Here is an 18,358-nt window from a genome sequence, read left to right as displayed (position 1 = left end):
GTTTCGTTATACTACAGTATGAGAAGCAGTTAGACAACCGTAATGGTCGCCGGTGCCAGCAACGGTACGTTTCGTTTTAGGACAGGTTCATGTGACACACAGTGTACTTATAAAAATAAAAGAAATGCGAGAATCCCAAACGATTCCTATAATAATACTTGTTGAAACAAAGATACCCGGCTGGACTGTGCACATTTTTCAGGTGTTAATACAATATGCCCGTGCCGAACGAACATGCTCAGCATACTGACTGCAGTTTTGAACAATCACGTTAAGATTTGCAATTTACTTCCGCTTAGAACAGTCTGCAATGTCTCTTTTCTCATACTTCGAGATGAATACATTTGCCACACTTTCAGTAGAATGCACATGAATGGGGGCGTACTGATCAGGTTACTTATCAACTAAAACATGTTACGATCTCTTAGGTGTGTTGATAAGGGTAGAACAAATGCAATGCCCACTGAATTATTTGAATAATCTGTGCGTTATCTACTTAGAAAAGACCACCAAATTGATAATCTGGCTCTTTTTTTCTTTTGTACAGCGCATATTGTATGCAGTCTGTCCAAGACGACGGCGCTACATGCAACAGTAATGAAAACCGGAACACTTATTACGCACGACAATGGCTTCATACCATGCACGATTAGCACAATGCGAATCTGCGCCAGCAGCTGCCTTGTGATTAAGAGCACGTAAACTACAGAACGCCGAAGCATCGGAAGCCGCTTAACGCTTTTCATATAGCTCGAAAGATAACTTCTGCTGCTAAATTGTTTAAAAAAGAGATAAAAAACAAATCTTCCAACTACCGTCAAACGCAATGCCTTCAGTTTGAAACGTGTAAAGGTGTTCCCGGAGCGACTAATTTATTGTTCTCTAATTTTTTCGGCTAAGTTGCGGAGCTGCAAGTGACTAAGCTTATCGCAGGTTTCATGCTCCAAAAGCGTTTGTGGTTGCATATAAATAGATTGGGTGAATCTAGAGATTTCTACTAGATATTTCTTCAAGTCTCGTGTTTTGCTTGCTGTAACTTCCCAAAATTATTTAGATTGGTTGCCAGGAACCTTAAAAATACTGCTACTTTTAAACTATGCGAAAACGGCAGCGCACACACTGCTGATGCATGCCCCGCAAACACGGCCTTTCATCCTAGTACGCTAGCAGTTATTCAACTATGCCTGTCTGTTTGAAAATTCTTGATGCTAACACAATTTCGAGATATATGCGTAAAGCGTGTCACGAGAATTTCGCTACACATACGGTGCAGCATTCATCGCGGCCGGATCAAGCGCCACTAAATGAGATCTACCACACTGGCTGCCCAACACACACAATCCGCTTAGTGGTAGCTCAGTATCAAGTTAAAACATGGTGTACTTCCTTTTTTACGCACCTAAGCTATAATGATAAAATCAACAAGCACGAGCGATCGCTCGCCGTAAAACATTCCGTATAGTAGAAGCGAGAACAGGAGCGCGTTATCAAACCATGTCAACGACAAACCGACACTATACCCGAGTCGCCTGCGCTACGTGCAGCCGGTTCGCGCTACGAAATGCGCTCACATAATCATGAGGTATTGACGCAAAACGTCTTTGATAAAGCTTACCATTCAATGTAGTTGACTTGTGATGCCACAAAGAAGACACGCATACACAGACACCAACGTTCAGGGAGACACCGTACACCGGCACAACCGTTTACGTGCCCGGCGCGCTCGTTGAGACGGCGCACTCCGCGCATGCGCAAGAACTCCGAGCATGCGCAGGAGCTCCGCGCGGAGGGCGTGCGCGCTCGGAGGAGTGTGAGCGCCTTTTCCTCCTTCATTTTTTTCTTTGTCTCTTTCTCTCTCTCTGCGCGCCATGCGCGCCGGAACGGGTGGCTTTTCTTTTCCGTTATGCATTTTTTTCGTGGACGAAGGATATGCGCTGGCAGGTTGTATGACAAACGCTGTGGGCTATCGTATGAGACTGGAACGCTAACATGAATGCGCTATTTGTAAAAGCCGTTACGGTGCCCTTCAGACGTTTTAGACGCATTATTGCCAGCGTCGATGAGTAATACAGCGTATTTGTAGCATATCTTCCAGCGTACCGCCAAATGTGATGCCCGCACGTATGTTAGTGCTAATTTTCTGTTCCGATGATAGGTCAAAGCAATCAGTACAGCATTGAGGTACTCATATGCGTGGCTGCGCAGGCATACCGCCGGCGAAATACTGGGTGGGCTCAGAGAATTTGGCACCTATTTTAAGTGAATGAGAAACGTTGATGAGTTTATAGTGCAGGATATTAGGCAACAAAAGTCGCCCGATGTTAGTGACGCAGCCGAGATATGAAGACAATGTGAAAAGTATCCGAGAATCGGACGACACACAACGCGAACACCACATGCGCGACATCGGTTCATGGCACATTCACAAAGTCCGCGTTGTCAGCTACAAACATTACGAGCGTCTTTGCTGTTAGCTTGATGCCTGTTTCGAATCCACTTGTATCTGAAGCTGGCGTTCATAACATATATTTTAACAATTGGATCGGCGTTTTGCTTCCGTTATTCTACTGCCGCAAAAGTGATGCGACAACTGTGAAGACTGTCTTGGGATTGCCGAGAGTGACTACGTAGATCATATGTGGTCAACAAATGCGGAGGTATACACTATGTGTATACTAAAGTCTACAAATAGGCTCTATAGCAATCTCAGCAGTATACAACTTTAGTGGCTTATATCAAATGCAGCTATGTATTATCCACCGGTACCTGCGCTTGGTTACAGCGTACACGGGTTGGGCCCAGATTAACGATGTTTGTCTATTGTTAATCTATAGACATGCAAGACCACGACAACTCAGAGGTGGTGAATTCACCACCTGGTCTGCGGGCTTTCGCCACTTATTCACCCCCTTTGCCACATCTTTACCATCTGACCTTCACCACCTGGTCTTCGCGAAGTGTACGTCCGGGAAGCAGCCAGGTTTAGGGCCTTCGGGTGCCTGGAAGACCTTGGTGACTCGGACGGTGCCTGCTCCGCCGCGATCCTCGTTCGGTGCAGCTGCACCGAACGCAGACTAGCAGTCTGCACGGTTTGCCCGCCGCGCCAGGGTTGCGGTGCCGTCGTGCATGAACCAGTGCCATATCATCGCGTTCGCAGAGGGCGGGGGGTATGGGAACTCTGAATTACATATTATCGACTTTCTTCTATAGACATTCAATACACCAGGAGTAGAGAAAAAATAGAAACCTTGTCGACTATTGTCCATAATATAGAGAGTCAACAGACAAAGTATGGACAAAAATAAATAGAAACTGTATCGGCTTTCGTCTACAGGTAGCCCATATAGAGGGGAAGTAGACAAAGAAGAAACAAACTCCCTATCGAATTTTTTCTATAGACCGTCTATAGACTGCGAGTAGACAAAAAGAAATAGAAATCTTATCGACTTTCGTCTACAGAAAGTCTATATACAAAGTATATGGACAAAAATAAATAGACACTGTATCGACGTTCGTCTAAAAGTAGTCCATAGAGGGGAAATAGACAAAAAGAAACAAACACCTTATCGACTTTTTCTATAGACCGTCTATAGACAGCGAGTAGACAAAAAGAAATAGAAACCTTATCGACTTTCGTCTATAGAAAGTCTATAGACAAAGTATGGACAAAAATAGATAGAGACTGTATCCACTTTCGTCTATAGGTAGTCCATAAAGGGGAAGTAGGCAAAAAAGACACAAACACCTTATCGACTTTTTTCTATAGACCGTCTATAGACTGCGAGTAGACAAAAAGAAATAGAAACCCTATCGACTTTCGTCTATAGAAAGTCTATAGACAAAGTATGGACAAACATAGATAGAGACTGTATCCACTTTCGTCTGTAGGTATTCTATAGAGGGGAAGCAGATAAAAAGGAAACAAACACCTTATCGACTTTTTTCTATAGACCGTCTATAGACTGCGAATAGACAAAAAGAAATAGAAACCCTATCGACTTTCGTCTATAGAAAGTCTAAAGACAAAGTATGGACAAAAATAGATAGAGACTGTGTCGACTTTCGTCTGTAGGCATTCTATAGAGGGGAAGCAGACAAAAAGGAAACAAACACCTTATCGACTTTTTTCTATAGACCGTCTATAGACTGCGAATAGACAAAAAGAAATAGAAACCCTATCGACTTTCGTCTATAGAAAGTCTAAAGACAAAGTATGGACAAAAATAGATAGAGACTGTGTCGACTTTCGTCTGTAGGCATTATATAGAGGGGAAGCAGACAAAAAGGAAACAAACACCTTATCGACTTTTTTCTATAGACCGTCTATAGACTGCGAATAGACAAAAAGAAATAGAAACTTTATCGACTTTCGTCTATAGACAGTCTATAGACTTTATATCAACAAAAGTCCAAATCTATAGAAAGGAAAGGTCGTCTATGAAAAGTCTATAGACTTTCTATAGACAGTCTAAAGTCATTTTTGTAAGGGTGCGCACCTCCGATTCGCGTAGTAGCGGCCCCGTTCCCACGTTGCAGCGCAGCCCCTCCTAGGCACGAACGCGTGCGGAAGTGTGAAATCGCCGGAAGGCAGCAATTCGACTCCATCATTTATAGTCGCGTCGCTTTGCCCACTCGTCGCAGAGTGCGACACAGATACATCTGCGAGATATCGAATTCGAGTGTGCGCAGAGAAGCCGAGGACCTCACAGGCGATCGCGCGAGCTCGAGCGCGCCCGTAAGTCGTCGCCTAAATGAGCAATTACAGCGAAAGCACAGGCCGGTCATTTTCCTTGGCGTCCCCAGAGAAGGATAATTGCCGTAGACCGACCGGCAGGAATTAATATATGCCGTTGCGAATCAATAAGGCACCGCGCTTAGTCTCAAATGCGGGCGTCGCTTGTGTCGGGCGCTGTACACACACGTGCACATACGCACACGCGTGCACATACACACGCACGCACGTAGAGCCTGTCGTCTATAGGTGACTGGTCTCTTCGGCCCACCGGCGGAGACCCCTGTAGAGCGACTGCCAAACCATGTTTCTAGAGGTCACGCTGCTTGAAAAAACGCTGAAACCGCGACGTGCGCTCGGCCTGCCTGTTGTTTGAACGATGTGTTGATTTATAAGGCAGTGTGCGGTTCTGCGGTGTCCCTGCTGATAACGAGGTCACCGCTTACAAGGCGTTCGGCAAGGACCGAAATTAAGAAAGCACATTGTAGTTAGCCCCCCGTGCTCTAGGGTCATGGGGAAAATTTTGCGCGTGACTTCAAGGGAGTGTGTTGATAACGCCCAATGCCAGTGTGCACAATAATCTGTACTCATTTGGCGAATCCTTCTAACACACCGACTATAAAAACTGGTTGTTTGCCCGTTGTTTAGGTCGACATTATACGACCCAATCCAGAACAAATACAAAGCTATCGAGTTCAGCGGGTGAAAACTATGGCGAACGCTGTCAAGATTGGAGCATGCTAACTGGTGCCAGTATTTGGGGGGGAAATTCTTAGGCTACAACTATTCGCAAGAGCATATGCTAGCCAATCATTAACGTTTAACAAACTGTTAGCGCAGGCAGCCGGCCATCGGCAGACATGCAGCACTTCCGGCACCTCTCTGGGCTTTCCGACAACCCATATGATGACAAGAGAGGCTATGGCACTCATCTGCTTATGGCGTGCTGGCATTGAGTACGAAGCCGTGGGCTGAAAACCTCTAATACAGGCTGTATTAGGATAACGTCGTAATATAAAATCCGAGTAGTTTTGATGTAGTATCTCATTAAAGAATACGAGATGATCGCAAATCATTTAGAGCCACCCATCTATGGCACCCGTCATTGGCAAGAGAGCATATCTGTGCCGGTAAGATTTTTGTGTTAATTATACAATAAAAAAAATACGCAGAAACTTCAATGGAGTTGTCTAAGCGCAAGCATTGTGCCACTTGCTCATCTCCAAGCAGCCAAGTGTCATTATAAATTTTATCAAACTTCATCCAACCAGTATAAACACTTAACAACCATTATAAACCTTATCGAACTACATCCTACTCTTATCAACCCCTATTATTTCTTATTTATGAACCTTATCGAACTCAATCCGACCTTTATCAACCCTTATCGGTCGTTATCAACTTTATCCCAATTGATCTAATCCTTAGCGATCTTGATATGTTCTTATCAACATTATCGAACATGATCCGACCCTTATAACTCGGATCGGTCCTTATCAACCTTATGGAACTTCATCCGACCCTTAACCTTTATCACTATTTCGCACCTTATCCATCCGCGTCGAACCATTATCAACCGTGATGAGACCTATATAACCTTATCGTCCTAATGGACTGACTGACTGGTTATCTGTCGGTGTTGCACGACGCGAAGCGCGCGAACCCTCAGAGATTCGTGGCATTACGGTCTGTGAAGGAACGCACCGATGGAAGGTGCATCACACCGCCACCGAAACGCATCGGGGCATGTGGCGTGTTTGACCTTAGGTTTTCTCAAAATCGGAATTTTCTTAATGTCCACAATGCTTCAAGTAGAATCGACACCCGACGACAACTTTCTTTGGTAGCAGTGCCAAAGCTACGCACACGCGCTCGCACGCGCGTAGCTCCTGCTCTTGTGTTAATACGCCAAGTAGTGCGGAAGTTTTGCTGGTGGTTCATAGGACCATGGAAACCAGACATGGCTACCAGAAAGCCAGAAAACTAGGAACAGCAAGAAACGGAAAATCCTTTCATAAGAACTCTATTTAGTTTATATGGAATACACCTTCAACAAAAAGTACACAGAAATTGTATGGCTTGTTTTGCCGTATGTTGCTTACAGTTGCTTACATGTGCCAACTACATGGAGATGCGCAGTAAATAATTGTGTATATTGGCTCCGTAGCTGTCGCTGCGCTGCCACAGAAAATTGTCGCCGGGTATACGTGTGATCTTAGATATATATTTTATTCCACCGTCACCTGGTTTTGGGCTGCTGAACACATGGTCGCGGGATCGAATGCACGTTAGAACGTTAAAGAACGACAGTTAGGTGCACGTTAAAGAACCCCAGGTGGTCGAAATTTCTGGAGTCCTCCACTACGGCGTGCCTCATAATCAGAAAGTGGTTTTGGCACGTAAAACCCCATAAAAATAAAAAATACTCCACCTTCACCATATCTTAGAAAGCCTTCATAGAAACTGTTCGTTGACATTTGTTTTGTACCACCGGTAAAACACATTCATATGGTTCAAATATATTCACCTTCTGCAAACGTGATTGCTTATCCCAGTGGTTAAGATACTCCACCTTTGAGCGTGAGGTCTTGGGTTCCAAACTGCCCGCCGCCGACGGCTAACAGCGCAGCTCTAAGGCGCCTGTTTCTACCGCGAGCGTCGGCAACGGCGTCCCTCGTAACCCAGCGAACGAGCACAGAGAAGGATGAGAGAGCGAACGTGGAGCGCAGCGGTGGTTGAAAGACGGTGATAGCGAAGAGAGCGCGAGGAGGAAGCGGAGAGGAGGGCGCAGCCGAAGCATGAGGCGAAAAGGAAATGAGGAGGGCATGGCGAAAGCGAGAGAAAAGAAGCGTAGTGGCGCGCAAGACGGCACACGGCGGCGAGGATGGCCACGAGATGGCGGCAGACTTGTGGCTGTCGTCTAGGGGGTCAGCCCGCGGCGGCTATTGTGAACCGCGCCCACCTGCCACCAACGCGCTACTTCTCGCCCTTTCCCAATTGGCAAGGCAGTCGCGCCACACCTCGCTCTCTTTGTCTGTCTCCCAATCTGTCTCGTGCGGCACGTTGCAAACGTGCCGCACGAGACAGGTTGTCTATCAGTAAATCGCGGAATGAAAACCCCTATAGAGCTGTGCTAAAATTTCGCATTAGGGAGTATCGTAATCGTCGCAATCTTTTTTTTTTTTTTTTGCAGTGGAGCTGTTAGAAGCTCGCTGGGTTTCTCTTGACGTGCACAGCTTCGCCGAGCTGGGGAAGGAAGAGCTGAGAGAGAGTGAAAGCCGGGTGCAAAAATAGCTTCGCGAAACAGCGACGCGGCGAGTGTGGGTGGAGCCTAGCGGGGGAGAAGGAGTAGCGCGGGTGGTGCGAGCGAGGAACGCGGCCCGGATGCGTGCCCTGTCCTGTGCCGCGCGAGGCAGGAGGGTCAGGCGAGGGACGACGGGCGTTTTTCTCCGGCGGCTTCCAGGGTGCCTCGATGTCCTCCTCGCCCACCGCTTCATACAGAGTCGACACTTCGCCGTGCTCCCTCACGGGTTGCAGAGTCAAGCGTCTTTCCTTTCTTTAGATCGCTATCATGCATACAGAGTGGAGACAACTGCGGCGCCTACTACGGCGTTGGCCACGTGAATCGCGGACGCCGTAGCAGAAGACTTTGACGGACGCCGTAGGGACGCGTTGCCGGCGCTCCTCTGTCTTGTGTGCGGTTTGTAATTACATTACTGGCCGTCCCCCAGCTCCACTGGTTTCTGGTGTTTGTGATAGTAGAGCCACGCATAAATTTTTCCTTTCCAGTTTATTTTGTCTCATACATTTTTTTAGTGACTCATTTTACGTGACGTATGGACATGTTTCCTCCTTGGGTAGGCATAGAAATGCTTTTAGAAAAATGTGACATGACTAGATTAGAGATAAAAGATTCCCTCTCTTACCAGCAAGCGAATATTCTTCAATAGCTCCCGAAGCGCTCCTCGAAATGTTCACTGTTGAATCGTTCGATCGTAAAGAATCGTAATACGTATTGAAGGCACTGTGGGTGCTCTGGTAAATAAATGAAACAAATTGTCGATCTAGGAGATCTGTTACCGGGAATTATGTTCTGTTTTTAGAGTGCGTTATTTATAGTCGTTCTTATAATGATTCATTTGACTAGCCCACATTGAAGGTGCGGTGGGCTCGCCGCATTACCCGATTTTAACTTCCTGACATATAGGAATTAATAGTGGAAGCTGCGTCCAGACAATCTTCACTGCCCTATTTTTGAAGATATCGTGTCGTGACGGGCAGCTTAGCTAAAGTACTGAGGTTGCTAATTCTTACCCTTTCACCGACTTGTTTTTCCTTTCTCTTCTTTCTTTCTTTACTAAGTTCCTTTATTCTTCCTTCATTACAACTGCAAATACACAATTCCGCAACGCATTCGGAGAAAATAGCTACGAATGCGCGAATGATAATCATTGAAATAAATCTACGGGCTCTGTTACAATTGGCGTGAAGCACCCAGTGCAAACAGGATTATCTAAAAGCCACGTCTAATTGGAACGCACAGGGTAGATTACAAATTCATATGGGTATATCAGGTGGTTCCCGGTCTGGCTGGCGTCCCGCAATGCTTATGGGCGCCTCTGTGTGTGTGCAGGACAAAGAAAGGGGGGGGGGGGGGGCGTCGCCATCCGCGAACAGTGCGAGTTAAGGGGAGGCCCTCTTTCCTCGCACCAAACGGGACCACGGATTACCGCCAGCAGAGGCAAGCACGTGCAACAACGCCTACAAAGGAAGGATCAGCAGCTAATCACAGATCGGACTGAGTACATACCATGTGACGTCGGCGTGAGCAAAATCCCCCCTACAATATTAGCGGGCCTACTTAAGCGGCCCCACAATGTATCTTTTTTTGTATTATCTTCTTTCTTCCCTACTTCTTTACCATGGCATAAGCAGTGCAAGTATCGCACTAAAAATCGTCTCACCGCTGCTTGGACGCGATGGCCTCCCGGACGCCTGCGGCCTGCCGATAATGCCCCGCTACCCAGTAGTGACGTCGGTCGAGGTTCAAGTAACCGGCGTCACGACAGCCACTTTCAGTCTTATCTGCCAGCAATAATCCCAGAGCTAAATTATATACATGGTGAGGGCATATTAAATAGGGAATAAAATGCTAGACGTGTTTTCCCCAGCAAGTCATATCCTACGTTTAGGCTGAATTAGTAAAAAAAAAATGAAATTAATATTTCATTGATTGATGTATAAATGGCCATAAAGTTTGGGAATATATCCAGCATTGCCTTTGCACAAGTACTTTGGTGTCGTAGCTTTGCGTCAGTGCCGTCGAGTGTACTAGTATTGAAGAATGCGTGCGCAATAGGTCAAGTGACGCAAGAAGGCGTGCCATCGCTTTCTACTAGTGCGCAGCATGGTGTCGTTGGCAACGCTGAGCCTTCAAGAGCAGTCGATGCTCCTGAAGCACGTTAAGCCCGCCTGGCAACGCTCGTTGAAGGGAAGCTATCTTAATGGTCTAAGGGGGCAGCGCAAATGCAGTCCTGAGCGCGAAGCTGCATTTATAGCGAGAGAGGCGAGGATCACTTATTTGAGGAAACAGAGAGAGGTCGGCCAAAGGTAAAATTCATTTAGCCTGCTACTCAGCTAAAATAAAAAGGGGAAGATGAAAGAAAGAGAGGCGTGGATGTGTGGTGATGAGCGAGAGAAAGATAGAGAAAGACTGACCAGGAGGTTAACCAGGAAAAATCTGGTTTGCTAGCCTGCACGGGGGAAAAGGGATTTGAAGAGATAGGCAGGGACAAAGAGCGACCGCTGTCAAAGTATTTTTGGTCCTGCGAGTGGTCGGCTGTCTAATGTCTCTAACGTGGCGAACAGCACCTGCCTCTCTGTACTATAATGGAGACACATGCACAGAAGATGTTAGATTGTTTCTTCCCAGCCTCAAGTGCCAAGGTAGGGCTATCGGTCCACCTAATTATCAATGAGTACTATGGTTAGAAAGAACTAAACTTATTCACAAGCACAGGGATGACCGTACCGGTATCACACTTGAAGCGGCACAAATGGTGCTATCCCTATATTGCCCTACAAGAAAAAGATCTAATATTTTTGGCAAGCCGTACGTATGTCCGGAATTTGTGATGCAGCTTTACATTCCTCGGTGCATATTTTGCTTTTGGAGCGCAGATCTTGGGCGCCCGTTCCTTCGTCGATCGTCGGCGTTCCCGACGTAACTTAGCGCACGAGCGCAGCGGATGAAAGTGCGAACGCGGTGCGCAACGTGGCATGAAAAAAAGCGTGAGAAAAGAAACACAGTGTATCGCAAGACGCGCACTGCGGCGACGATGGCTACGAGATGGCGCGAGAGTAGCGTGCGTCGTCTGGGAGGTCTGTCTGTGGCGGTTGTTTGTGAATGGCGGTTCTTGAACGCGCTGCTTCTCGCCACCTCCCGATTAGCGAGGCAGTCGCGCCACACTTCGCTCCGTTTGCAACGTGCCGCGCGAGAGAGGTTGTCCGCGCCAGCCGACATAGCGCCAGAGGAAAACTCGTGTAGAGCTGCGCTCAAATTTCGTGTTAGGTGGTATCGTAATCACTGCTGATTTTTTTAAAGGCTTGTTTACCTCTTTTTGGCCGCTCACTCATCTGCTTTTTGTTTTTCTTTTTGTTGTCTTCGATAGTTCATGTCTTTAGGATAGCTCTTTTACTCCCTTGTAAAAATTCCGCACGATGGATAATAAAACCTCAGTTGGTAGTTGGCATTTGTGCTTATCTACGTCCTCGTCTAACCTTGGCGATGCACTCACGAGAACGAGAACGATTTGGTACACGCCACACCAAGCCACAGCCTCTACAGCACAGTTTATGCTCACCTTGATAGCCCAGGCGGTAGACAGATACAGAGAGAGAGAGAGAGATGAAAGGCAAGGAGGTTAACCAGATGCGAGTTTCCGGTTTGCTGCCGTGAACTGGGGTGGGGGATATAGGGGTTTTAAAGACGACAAATAGCGAGAAGAAAAAGAAGAAGAAAAAAAGAAGAAAAGGAGAAGCAATACAGGTAACCGGAAGGGCGTTCCAATCACAGGTGTTCACACAGGACGGTCAAACTCAATAAGCGCAGTGGTGTTTCTATGGCCTTCTGATGCGATGTTCAGTAGCGTCGATCTTTCAAAATTCTTTCTTCCGACAGAGGCTGGTCGTCCAGCTGGTTCAATACGACGGAAAGCAATTGTCTCTGCACACTGTATCGCGGGCACTCGCATAGAACAAGACGAATTGTTCACGCGTCGCCGCAATCAAGACAAGCAGCGGCGTCGGCCATCCCTATGCGGAACGCGTAGGCATTGGTAAACGCGACGGCCAACCGCAGCTATACAAAAGATGGTCGCGGCTCTTCGGGGAAGTCGGAGGCTTAAGGTTGTACAACGAATGTGCATAAAATGGTGGTTCATTCCGTTCTGATGAACTGCATCGGCTTGCAAGTAGGCGGATCATCCTTGCAGCATCTGTCCTAGACAGTGCAATCGAAAGGCTGTTGTCTTCTGCATGAGCAGAACGAGCACTTTGATCGGCACGTTCATTGCCGATGATACCACAGTGACTTTATAGCCACTGAAAAATTATTTCATGTCCTTACTCAGTCAGGTGGTAGATAGATCCTAAAGTCAGGAGCCAAGGAATGTAGACGTTCGTTTGAAGAACTCATTAAATTCGACAATTTCAATGTGCTATCGCCTGCCATGTATCGAAGCGTAGCAGCTGCGTCTGCCCTTACGAATGGCATTAACACATGTCTGCCATTTACATGCGCTGAATGGGCGGATTTGTTGGCGCAGTTGTTTCCATTGACACCACAGTATAGCGGCAGCCACTGATAAAGTACATCGTGTCCCTGTTCTGTTGCAGAATGGCGTAAATATCTTATTCTGACGCAAGTTGTTCAAGAGATCCGCAGTGCATCAATCTTTGTATACTTTAGGGGGCGGCCTTCAAGTGGGCTGATGATGATAGGCAGTAGGATGTGACTGAAGTCAAGTCAGTGTCTGCGAAGAGTCTTTCACCGCGCTGAATCTAAGCCCGTGGTAATACAAACCTCTACGGTAGCCTTGGTGACTTTCTTAGTTGATGTATGTCCGACCAAGGACTCAGTAATACTTTTTCATTTAACGGTCTGCTTTCATTCTGCGCTAACGAAGAGGCTAATGTTCGTATAATGATGTGACACGATGATTTTCTATTTGACTACTGCATAATCCCCTTTACAGTGACGTTTTTTAACTCCTGTAAGTGTTTTCCTCTTAGTAGGTTGTACTCCATTAGCCGCACGCTTTTATGCTTGCCCGTGTGATAGGGGGTCAGGGCTCCTCAAGCTGTTTTTACAGCTTTTACCTGCCCTCCTTGTAACATTTTCTTGTTGCGGAATAAACTCAATTCAATTCAATTCAATGCCTACAAATGCTTCAACCTGTCATGTGGGAGGCACATTATTTTCTGTAACTAAGTGCTGGTGAACTTTACACTGCTACTAAATAAAAAAAGACACCATTTTGGTTACCAGAGGTTCACTGGACACATAGGACTGCTCGGTAACAATCTTTCAGATGCAACAGCAAACACGCCCATAAATGATGACATATTGGTCCCCATCCCATTCTCAATGCAAAGCTAGAGAGAGTAAATTAAGTAACTCTGCTGTGAGCAGTAGTGTTGGTAATGTCTGAGAAACAACTACAGCGATGGTACACAACTTTTCGATTATACGTATCATAGGTGACTGCAATGAGGCAGCCCTCAACACCGGCCAGTCAAAAATCTTTGCTGTGACCGAACGCTTTAATGTGATAAAGTACATCACATGTATACCCACTGATACGCCACCTTCAGCTTACAGAACGTTGCACACAATTAGCGAGACGTCTCGTGAGTCGCGTGACTACGGACTGTTCATAATGCTGTGTCCCCGAAGAGCGCTGTCATTAATTTTCATAACGCAATCAATTCACTGGTTCTTAGAGTTCTGAAGCCCCTCTGTATTAACGCCCTGCACTTTGTGGATCTGCTCAGAAGTTCACTTATTTGTATTTTTATGTTCACTTTCTAATATTATAAATTTATATATATATATACGTATATATATATGTGTGTGTGTGTGTGTGTGTGTGTGTGTGTGTGTGTGTGTGTGTGTGTGTGTGTGTGTGTGTGTGTGTGTGTGTGTGTGTGTGTGTGTGTGTGTGTGTGTGTGTGTGTGTGTGTGTGTGTGTGTGTGTGTGTGTGTGTGTGTGTGTGTGTGTGTGTGTGTGTGTGTGTGTGTGTGTGTGTGTGTGTGTGTGTGTGTGTGTGTGTGTGTGTGTGTGTGTGTGTGTGTGTGTGTGTGTGTGTGTGTGTGTGTGTGTGTGTGTGTGTGTGTGTGTGTGTGTGTGTGTGTGTGTGTGTGTGTGTGTGTGTGTGTGTGTGTGTGTGTGTGTGTGTGTGTGTGTGTGTGTGTGTGTGTGTGTGTGTGTGTGTGTGTGTGTGTGTGTGTGTGTGTGTGTGTGTGTGTGTGTGTGTGTGTGTGTGTGTGTGTGTGTGTGTGTGTGTGTGTGTGTGTGTGTGTGTGTGTGTGTGTGTGTGTGTGTGTGTGTGTGTGTGTGTGTGTGTGTGTGTGTGTGTGTGTGTGTGTGTGTGTGTGTGTGTGTGTGTGTGTGTGTGTGTGTGTGTGTGTGTGTGTGTGTGTGTGTGTGTGTGTGTGTGTGTGTGTGTGTGTGTGTGTGTGTGTGTGTGTGTGTGTGTGTGTGTGTGTGTGTGTGTGTGTGTGTGTGTGTGTGTGTGTGTGTGTGTGTGTGTGTGTGTGTGTGTGTGTGTGTGTGTGTGTGTGTGTGTGTGTGTGTGTGTGTGTGTGTGTGTGTGTGTGTGTGTGTGTGTGTGTGTGTGTGTGTGTGTGTGTGTGCGTGCGCGCGCGCGCGCGCGCGCGCTGTGCTGCTGAAAGGCAACAAAGTGAATCTGCGCCCACTTCGATCTACATAATTAAGTTTGCAGTATAATTATTTCCCACTCAAGGCACTCCCTTTGATGCTGAAGCTCGGTTTGACATGTCTTTGCCGGCAAGTGAAAAGCAGGTCAGTATATATCTCTCTGTGATGTTCTCTCAACTTTGAAAAAAAAAAAGAAGAACGTCAGCTTCAGCAAGTCGACAGCGAGTTATTCGTTTCTTTCTTTCTTTTTTTTTCAAGGTTTCCTTTGAAACGCTACATTCCTGATGCTGCCAACTTCTGCGCGCTCATTGCTATCACCGCCATCCTGGCGTTTGTCTGTCTCCCCTGCGACTTTTTTGGTTTGCCGATACAAAGCCGACACAATAGAATATTTCCGTTTCGATTCTCCGCCGGCCACCCCTACCTACCTTCCCCCGCCTCCCTTACTCCAAGGACCCCTCGTGCAATGGAAGGAATTTTCAAATTCCTGTCACGAAATACACGACTAAGATTCTTTCGGCGTCCATCTAGTTATCATTCCTCCGTGGGCATTTTATTGCCACTTTCTCGCGAAAATGGCCATTAAGGTTGCCTCGTGTCTGGTGCTTAAAGGATTTGCTATTAGTTGAAAACTTCTTTTTTTGTGTTTGACCTTTATTTCTGCTGTTATCTGTTGTTTTGGACGAGTTTCGTTGACATTGCTTTTCTATCTGATCGGATAATCGAGAGCTAAAACATGAGACGCCTCGCCTTCTGACCAGCGTTCTGACGTAGGTGCGTGTTGGTCCGCAGATGGAAGAAAAGAAGCGTCTCGTAAACAAGGTTGATGCAGCCTTGGCCTTGAGAAAATTTTGAAAGTGAAGCAGACGATAAGATGCTGGATAAAAGGGAGTACTTAATCTTGAGCTCAGGGTGACATAGACTACTGAGAAGACACCGCACAGGTTACCAGCTAAACTGGATTTGCTCCTTCGCTGGGAGGCAAGCGCAGATGCACGCACTGTGATCCAGCAGTTCAATTGAAAGCGTGAGCCCGAAAACAACGCAATATCACGCATGACGCGAACAAAAAAGGTAAAGTACGTCCAACACGAAACGGGGCGTACAAGTTATAAGTTCCGCATGGCCTTCATGGAATGCGGATATATTGCCTCCGGTCGAGGCACTCGAAATACCCGAGATTCCTTTAATAACATGTAACGTGATCTGTGCAGATAAAAAAGGACGAGTAGTGAGTGGAAAGAAAAAAAAAGGACTGCAGAAAAGTGTTAAAAGCGTCCTGGGAACACGATATCGCCAGGAAAAGTAGGGCGCTGCAACTGGAATGTAAAAAAAAATAACGTTTTGAGGCACCTTGTCGAAAATAGAAAAGGCAGGCTTAGAAACGTTTTCGAGTACCCGTTGTATTGTTTTGTAGCCTGTTCAAAAGCCCTGAAATGAGATGCGTGTTTAACACAATGTCCTATAGCTTCAGCATCAGTGAACTCGAATCTATTTCCAACGCCCCTACCGTGTCATTTCGTTGTAAAATAGCGAGACCTCGTCTTCCTCACGAGTTTTATTTTCAGTCTAGGCCATTCGCTCTATTTCATCGGCTCGTCGTACGTCCATGCGCCTCACGCCTCCTCCCACCTGAGCATCTGCGCGCCCATCGCCATTTTTGCCAATACATGAAGGATCAAGTCACTAGAATGACCGAAATTTCTGATTCTATTCCTTGAACTTCGAGGCTCGAAACGGCTGACCTTACTTGCACATTGCACCAAAATCAATATTTCACGCTTTAATAAAACTTTACTAAATTACTGTTCTACGAATTATTTACGACACACATTGGAATTAAATATATGTTGCGGCTGAGTTTTCCAGACATGTCCGCTTGGAAGAAGCTCAGAAGACGGCACCGGTTTCTCAATATGCACCGTCAAACTTGCGGTTAAAATGCACTGTTATTCTGCTTACTTATTAAAGCACCAGTCTATGCATTGAAACTGCTTCACCATCGCCGCAGGTCGGCCCGGCATTGCACTATCTTTGGGATCGGCCCACGTATGGGGAGTTTTGTGTCTACACACGGACACGATCCTCGGGAAACAACCTCCGGTAGGTTCGGCGATTAGACATGAAATGATGTATTGGTATCACATTAGGATAGACATAGGATTTTCTCACTGTTAATTTATTGAAGACGCTGTGCGAGATATCCTCATGAGCACATTTCACGTTAAGCCTCCCCAAAACATTTCACGCATCCTTGTTTCTTCTCTTCCGCTCACGTACCGTGAAAGTCGAGTAATATACGAGAATACAATATCGTGAGCGTAAGGACAATCCTTGTATCCTTGCAGCTTTCAAGGATTAAATAAGTAGGCGCCATGTTCGTGCTCGTTAACTGTATTCTGTCTGTGTCTGCTTTCGCTCTGGCCACAGAATGCTCGCCTCTTATGCCCCAAAGCGCTGGAACAGGTTGTGCACAATGGCCGAAAGATAAGTGCCGAAGCCTATTATGTCTAAATATTTCTACAACGTGCTTTCCTCCATTTCACTTTTCTCGTCTTTATTTTTTCTTACCTTTCCTTTTTTCTTTCTCTGTAGTCATGCGTTTCACCTCCCCCGGGAAGCTGACGCTGGAAGTAACTTTCATATAAGCTTCGCAATAATCTACGTTCATCGTCGCTGGAACCACGGTCCGCACAGCGCTATTAAATACATGTTGTTGTTGCATGTTCTAAATTCCTCTCGCGCTAATTCTTCATTACTCGTTGCTGTCTTTGCAGGCTATAACCTCGGTTCGGAGCGGAAACACGAACCATCTAACTTCCAAGTTTTCTCTCTCCCCGAGCTTTGATGGCAGAAACGTTCACAGCCACCGCTTATGCGGGAGCCTTAATGACGCACCCTGTCATGGTGCGGAACATTCGCTGGAGCCTTTATGATAGAGCTGCGATTCACGAAACCTTTACCGTACATTTATGCGCGGGCAGAGAAGTGAAGGTAAATGAACTGGGCGATGAAAATAAGCGTGCATACCTGAGTGCTCGTTCCACTTGACCCACTTACCGAGCGTACCACTCCAGTAAAGAGGTGAACCCAATTACCCGTCCCTCTATGCCTCTAAGGCAAATGTCAGCGACAGTGCCGTCTGCTGTCGCATGCAGGAACCAGACCGCGCGGTTAATCTACCTGCGTTATGGACCCCTCATACGTTCCTTGTTCCATGTATTTCCATATTCCCCTCTCCTTTTTTTCCTGCCACCTCGAGACGTAGATATCTGCCGCTTCGTCTTGTAAACCCGGAGATGACTGTCAACGGTTTACCGATGCGTACAAGTTTCACATTAAACTTTAATTTCCTGTCTACAATGCAAACGTACCTGAGTTGATCGATCACTTTCGTTTTCAGATATGAAAGTATTCCAAGTACCCTAACTTCAGAAACCACCAACCATTGTCTTCACTGAGGTTGTTTCCACTGAGGCCTGTAGCTACATATACCGGAGTCCTGGCGTCTTCGTATATGAAGAGCCTCTTATATGACGCGTCAATCGCTGCCGAATACCCGCTGTCGTATCGCATCTGAAGACAAGGGCGATGAACAAAATCGGAAGAGCAGAATAGCCTCAACGGTCTTGCAACCACGACACCGACAAAGCCTCAAAAGTTTTCCAGAGCTCGTGCCTCAACG

At 46.4% G+C, this 18,358-nt stretch overlaps 1 protein-coding gene across 1 annotated transcript in view; it reads right to left on the bottom strand.

Annotated features, from left to right (window-relative positions):
* fw (CUB and Sushi multiple domains furrowed) overlaps nucleotides 1-18,358 on the bottom strand; it is a 250,161-nt gene that overhangs the window by 122,010 nt on the left and 109,793 nt on the right. The gene's annotated exons all lie outside the window — the stretch shown is intronic.

Source organism: Dermacentor variabilis, chromosome 9 (genome assembly GCF_050947875.1).
Source record: "Dermacentor variabilis isolate Ectoservices chromosome 9, ASM5094787v1, whole genome shotgun sequence".
NCBI classification, from domain to species: domain Eukaryota; kingdom Metazoa; phylum Arthropoda; class Arachnida; order Ixodida; family Ixodidae; genus Dermacentor; species Dermacentor variabilis.
The sequence above is the reverse complement of the archived record's forward strand: the minus strand, read 5'-3'. Positions and strand labels throughout refer to the sequence as shown.